This window comes from Myotis davidii, unplaced genomic scaffold, assembly GCF_000327345.1.
Source record: "Myotis davidii unplaced genomic scaffold, ASM32734v1 scaffold113, whole genome shotgun sequence".
NCBI classification, from domain to species: Eukaryota; Metazoa; Chordata; class Mammalia; order Chiroptera; family Vespertilionidae; genus Myotis; species Myotis davidii.
In genome coordinates, this window is record NW_006284356.1 from 542,267 (window position 1) to 549,263 (window position 6,997).

At 43.0% G+C, this 6,997-nt stretch overlaps 1 pseudogene; it reads right to left on the reverse strand.

Annotated features, from left to right (window-relative positions):
- Nucleotides 1-214: 214 nt before the first annotated feature.
- Nucleotides 215-4,286, reverse strand: LOC102770619 (annotated as a pseudogene).
- Between the last annotated feature and the right edge of the window lie 2,711 nt (nucleotides 4,287-6,997).

Consider the following 6,997-nt stretch of genomic DNA (forward strand, 5'->3'; position numbering starts at 1 on the left):
AATCCTGAATAGGGGCGACTGGGGATTGAGAAAAAGAAAGAGACAGTGGGTAAAGCTGGGATCAGGTGGGACACTGTTCTCAGATGGACAGTGACCCAGAGCTACTGCAGCACATTTATTATGTATAGCATGTTACCAGGAAGTTTTACTAGAGTTTAAGACAAAGGAAATAATGTGAAATCATGCTTAAAGATCAAGCTGCAATTCTTCATCCTTTTTTTTTTCAGATTTAGTTTTTTATTAGGTGCATGTGTTTCAAACACAGATTATGATTACAGATGTTCATCTGTGGGTAAGGTGCTTAAGCACTGATTTTGAAACAATTCTGTATTTAACAGGTCAATATCCAGTGTTTTAAATATTATTTCTCAGAATCTGAACTACTGTCAAGAAATACTCAAATGAGATGAACATGGTGCTTTTTACTTCAATCTTAACACAATTGTCAATTAATCCTCCTGGTGGAGAGAGTAAGGCTTGTGTCGACAGACAAGCATTCCCGCTGGGCCTAAAATTCTCCGATTACTGGGACAGATTTTATGTCAGGTCCCAGGTAGGAATTAATTTCCATGAACTACAGCACTTCCTCAAGACAGTTCTAGGACAACCAGCTTCCTGAGGCAGAAACAACTGATTTCACACACATCGTTAGCAGGTTAAAAAAATTAAAATCAAGTGATGTGTTGTTTTACATTGATTTTAAGAATAAAACTCATTTAAGAGATACATGTTTACCCTTTACATATAGAATGATTGTGTAAATTAGATTTCAGTTGAAAGAACAATTTAGCAGTTCAGATAAAACTCCTAGAAACATACTGAAAATAAAACCAGATGTACAGTAAGAAACAGATTCTATGCAACTTCCATTTATCCTTCAGCCATAGTTCCAATGGTTATATTTTCTGATCCAAAAGCAGAACACAGGGTTCGCGAAGGGTTTTTTTGTGCTACCAGGGGCGTCAGAGGCAGCCTGAGTGATGCTTTTACTTCTGTTGTGCTGGGTGCTGGAACCCAGCATGTTCATGGTTTAGCCAAAATGACAGCACATATGAAATCTGGGTTGTTCCAGGCTTTCCAGTGAATATGGCCACTAAGTCACAGTAACCGTGACCGAGAGCTCTCCCTACACTCACTCCACCAGGAAGGAACGGTGACGCTCTCCTTTCTTCAGCACCACCTTCAGGAACTTAGCGGAGGAGGGTGGGAGATCAAACACCAATGATTGAAGTCCCATCACTGCCAAAGGTCCTATGAGATAACGTCACTACTTACCTCTTCCCAAGATGTTGGGGACAAAGGGAGCTGCAGTGCTACTCCAGTGACAATTTAGCGATCCTTCAAATGGAAGATTCATTCCCAATTGCACCGGACCATGACCTCGCAGTGGGCCTGTGCCAAAGAAATCCTTGTGTTGGACAAATGCTACTGTGAACAATTAGAAAGTACGTCAGCAATCAAGGGCAAGCAGACAGAAAATGTGTCAAGCCGGACTCACACCGCATTTCCTGATTAGTTTATTTCTCCCGTCCGTTTTCTTCAGAACTGCTTTTAAGCCAGGGCCCGTGGTGGGAGGGGTGGGACATTCAGCAGGAAAGCTCAGAGGGTGCTACCCCACTTCAAAAATATGTTTGCTTAAAAACACTATTATCCAGTGATTAGCAATTAAGAGTGAAAAATTAACTACTTAGTAGTTAAACTCTATGAATTATCAAAAGTTATGGCCTGGGATCAGCAGCGTTACAAAGATAAATCATACTGCATTTCTTAAACATTTTTCTGAATGCTTAGCGGGTCTCTTTCAGTGTTAATTGCACTTAAAACATTTGTTTTTTCATTTAATCTCTGAAAGCTGGTCATTGTTTTCTTCATTATAACAAGGAAAGGGTCAATTTATCATGTGCTCCAAAGCTCTCTGCATTGGGTCAAGATTCCGTGCAGGTTTGTGTGGCAGGTGCAGGGACGTGGAGGACTGAGGTCGTGACCCTCAGAGCTTGGACTGCAGTGGCTTCAGGTACTTGTAGAAAGATTCATGGACCTCGGCTTTGTTAAGCGGGGAGGTCTTGGCCCACTCAAACGGGTTCTCATACACGTTGCCGTCGTAGCGGCCCAGCACGGAGCCCAGCAACACATCCTGGAAATCAAACGCATCGATGAGCGTAACAGCGTCCGTGCGGAACACGGTCAGCAGCTCCTCGATGCGCTGGTGCACCTGGGTGATCTGAGAGTCTGTCAGGATGTTCTCCTGAAGAAAGTGCCCGCCTTCTGACTGATCCCGTACAGAGAGTACAAGAGGCACAGGTTCCTCAAGGCGGTCTGGATGGACTTATCTCGAATTTTGAGGAGCTGCTCTGAAAGAGCTTAACTGTCACAGCGGCAGTGCGCCTCACTAGCTCGCACGAGGTCCACGGAAGTCAGGTTCCACACGACCTCCTTGCTTTTTCTGTGACTTCAGTTTGAAGGTTTTTGGCAGCGATTTCTACTAATCTGGCCGCCCGGAGCCCATAGGCTTCGGTGAGGCTGTGGGGCTGTTGATGTCCACCACGGTGGGCCACACGGCCGCTGACTGGGCAGGTCTGTCAAGTAGGACACCATGCCACACACCAGCTTCCCAGAGTGCACCTGGTCATAACTTTTCATCAGAAACCGGGCGGTCTGCAGCATCGTGATGGTGTTTTCTCCCTCGAAGGTGCAGGTTGGGGTGAAGGTGACGTAGATGTTTGGGAGGCCGCTGCAGTGACAGTAGCCGTGCGCGCCACCGGCCGTCCGACAGGCTTCGATGGTGGTGTTAGTCACCAGGAGGTGGAAGCCTTCAGCCCGGCGGTGAGGGCATGAAGCTCGGGCAGCTCACTCAGGCCCCTTTGGCCAATGTCTTCTTTAATGCGATGATAGATCTCCTTCATGTCGACGCCTACAAAATGGAAGGCATAGGCAGTGGCCAGCAGTGAGAAGAGTTTCTATTGCTGGGTTTGAAAATCCAAAATCTGTGATTCTGGTTCACCCAGCTTGATTTCCAACAGGTGCCTCACGGCACTGTATCGGACGGCAACGGTGCACGCCTTCGCCAGGCTCCGAGCAGCTTCTCCCATGAGGAAGGACCTGATGGACAGCATGGTCCCGTAGGTCAGCTTGTTACTCACGGGTTTTACATGGGTGCCAGCAGGCTTCACCTGGGCGTACTTCATCAGCATGTTTTCTCTGGGGATACAATAATGGTCCATCTTCAGGTAGTCATTATCCATCTCATCATAGCCGACTTTGGGGCCAATGTCGCCAACCGTGATCCCTGGCAAAGGCTTGTGGGTTCCAATTTCACGAATAGGTACAATGAAGGCATGTAATCCATAGCATTTCCCTTGGGTGTAGAGCTGGGCTAGTACTATCACATGATTTGAAGTCTTTCCAAGTTCACCAGGCCACCACTTGATGGAGGTCACAGTAGGACTATTGAGAATAAACTCCTGGGTTTCAGGGTCATATGTGGCTGTGGTTTCCAAGCCTCACAGATGAGTCCCATGGCCCATCTCTGCCTGGGCATAAGTGCAATGACCTCCAGGTTCCAGGCGGGCATGAAGAAGCGCTCCTGCTGCTCCACAGTCGCCTGGTGAAGCAAGGTGGGCAGGAACATGCCCAAGTGGAGATCCAGAGGCGAAGGCCCTGGGTGCACAAAGTTTTTAAACCACATAATTTCACCAGGGTCTGAGATGCCAAACTCCCTCATCTTCTTCACCAAGGTGTCACTCTTCCTAACAGCCACCTCGTACCACTGGCTGCAAGTGAGGAAGTTCAAGTCCTCATGCTTGAAGTCTGGGTCATTCAGAATCAGGTTCTCGATCCCTCAGTGTCACCAGGTGTTCTCCGGGCTGCCGTCCAGGATGTGTGTGAGCAGCTCGGGTTGAAGCTGGCGGAGGCCCGCTCCCAGCGCAGGTCCTGATTCATGGTGACAACCACTGGGAGCAGCAGAGGCCAAGCTGGTGTTGACGAAGGTTGTCAGAATCTCCGGCCTGCAATTCTTCATCCTTGTGGCTTTTTTGTAATCATCAGGCCTAACTGGACTCTGATAATTGCATCTGCCCCTGGCGCCTGGCTGAACTTAGATAATGACACCCACCCCCCGGCACCTGAGCTATAGGTTAGGACTGACAGCATTCGTGCCTTTTGAGAAGGTATGTTTTCCAGGAGATGGCTTTGCCGATGCCGCTGGACTGAGCCAACGACCCTCCCTCAGGTGCTCTTCCAAGCGCTCTCTACATCATGGAAAAAGAGTTTACAGGAAAATGGAAATGATAAACAAAGCTGGAGTAGCAATACTCCTATCTAACAAAACAGATTTTAAAATGAAGGCCATCACAAGAGACAGCAAAGGTCACTACATAATATTAAAGGGATCCAACAAGAGGATATAACCTTTGTAAACATGTGCACCCAACACAGGAGCACCTATATATATATACTTCTAGAGGACTTAAGGGAGAGAGGGAGAACTCAACAACAATACAGTCATAGTAGGAGACTTTAACACCCCACTGACTTCACTGGATAGATCTTCCAGACAACAAAAATTAACAAAACTGTCATTTTTCTCATACCAGGATATTGTACATAGAAAACCCTATAAATTCCACCAAAAAACTACAAGATTTAATAAATGAATTCAGCACTGTAGCAGGATACAAAATTAACACCCAGAAATCAATGGCATTTTTATACACCAATAATGAATTTTCAGAAAGAGAAACTAAGCAAACAATCTCATTTACCATTGCAATAACAACAACAACAACAAAAATACAAACTTTACCAAGGAGGTAGAAGACTTACAACTTTCAACTACATTGAAAAAAAAAGATAGAGGAAGATATAAACAAATGGAAGAATATACCGTGTTCATGGATTGGCAGAATTAACATCATTAAAATATCCATACTACCCAAAGCAATCTAAAGACTTAATGTGATACCTATTAAAATACCTACAGTACATTTCACAGATCTAGGAGAAATACTTCAAAAATGTATATAGAACCAAAAAAGACCAAATAGCCGCAGCAATCTTGAGAAAGAAGAACAAAGTTGAAGGTATCACAATAACAGATATGAAGTTATACTACAAAGCCACCATAATCAAAACAGCCTGGTATTGGCACAAAAACAGGCATATAGATCAATGGAACAGAACAGAAACCCCAGAAATCGACCCAAGCCATTATGCTCAATAATATTTGACAAAGGAGGCAAGAGTATACAGTCTCTTTAATAAATGGTGTTGGGAAAATTGTACAGACACATGCAAAAAAATGAAACTAGACCACCAACTTACACCATAACAAGAATAAACTCAAAATGGATAAAAGACATAAAAGTCAGGAAACCATAAAAATCCTAGAAGAAACCACAGGCAACAAAATCTCAGTCATTTCTCATAACAATATGTTTATAGATACATCTCTTAAGGCAAAGGAAACTCGGGAGAAAATAAACAAATGGGACTACATCAAAATAAAAAGCTTCTGCACAGCAAAAGAAACCAACAAAATGAAAAGGGAGCCCACTCCATGAGAACATATTTGGCAATGATACATCTGATAAATGATTAATACCCAAAATATATAAGGAACTCATAAAACTTAACAAAATGAAGACAAAAAAATCTAATTTAAAAAATGGGCAAAGGACATAGACACTTCTCCAAAGAGGACATACAGATGGCCAAGAGACATAGGAAAAATGCTCCAAGTCACTGATAATGAGAGAGATGCAAATGGAAATGACAAGGAGGCATCAGCTCACACCTGTCAGGATGGCTACCATCAACAAATCAACAAACGACAAGTGCTGGGGAGGCTGGGGAGAAAAAAGAACACTCGTGCACTGCTGGTGGGCCAAGTGTCCATCAGTACATGAATAGATAAAAAAGCTGTGTAACATATACACAATGGAATACTATGCAGCAATAAAAAAGGGATCTCTTATTCTTTGAGACAGCATGAAGAGACCTGGAGAGGATTAGAAGTGAAATAAGTCAGAGAAAGACAAATATCACATGATCTCACTTATTGTGAAATCTAAAGAACAAAATAAAGTGACAAACAAAATAGAAGCAGAGACAATGAATCATGCCACAGAATAATATATTTCAGAGGGAAGGGGTGGATGTGGGAAGAGATTAACCAAATAATTTACATGCATATATGCATAACCCATGGACACAGACAATAGGGTAGTGAAAACCTGGGGTGGGTGGTGGCAGTGGACTCAAAGGGGTCAAGGGGGAATAGGAGAACATATGTAATACTTTCAATAATAAAGATTTAATTTAAAAAAAAGACATCGGGGAACACACATCAAGGAAGGCATAATTTGTAAAATTAGTTTGGGAAAGTCACAGATCCTCAACAAGCCAAAATTGCCAATCCCGGAGAAGTGGGAGAATCAGATTTCCAGAGTTAACAATATAATACCCAGAATGTCCATTTGTCAACAAAGAGTTAAAAAAAACACACACACACATACAGTCACAGGGAAAAACATAATTTGGAAGAAATTATATCTGAGGCAGCCCAAATATTGGAATTATTGGACAAAGACATTGAATCAGCTGATTTAATATGCTCAATGAGCTAAAGGAGGTCATGGACAGAGAACTAAATCAAGGAAATAGCATATCAGCAAAATAAAAATATTTAAAAAACAAGAAACAGAAATTATAGGGAGCAGCTAAACAAATTCTGGAGCTGAAAAATACACTATTATGAGCATTTACTAGAAGGGTTCAACAGCAGATTTGAGTAGGCAGAAAAAAGAATCAGAGAAATGAAAATTAAGACAGTTGAAATTATCCACTCTGAGGTCCAGAGTCTATGGAACCTTGGGGCACTATCAATGTACCAACATATGCATCATAGATGTCCTAGAAGAAGAAAAGTGAAGGAAAAGAATTTGAGAGAATAATGGTGAAAAACTTCCCAAATCTGTTGAAGGACATGAATCTGCATATC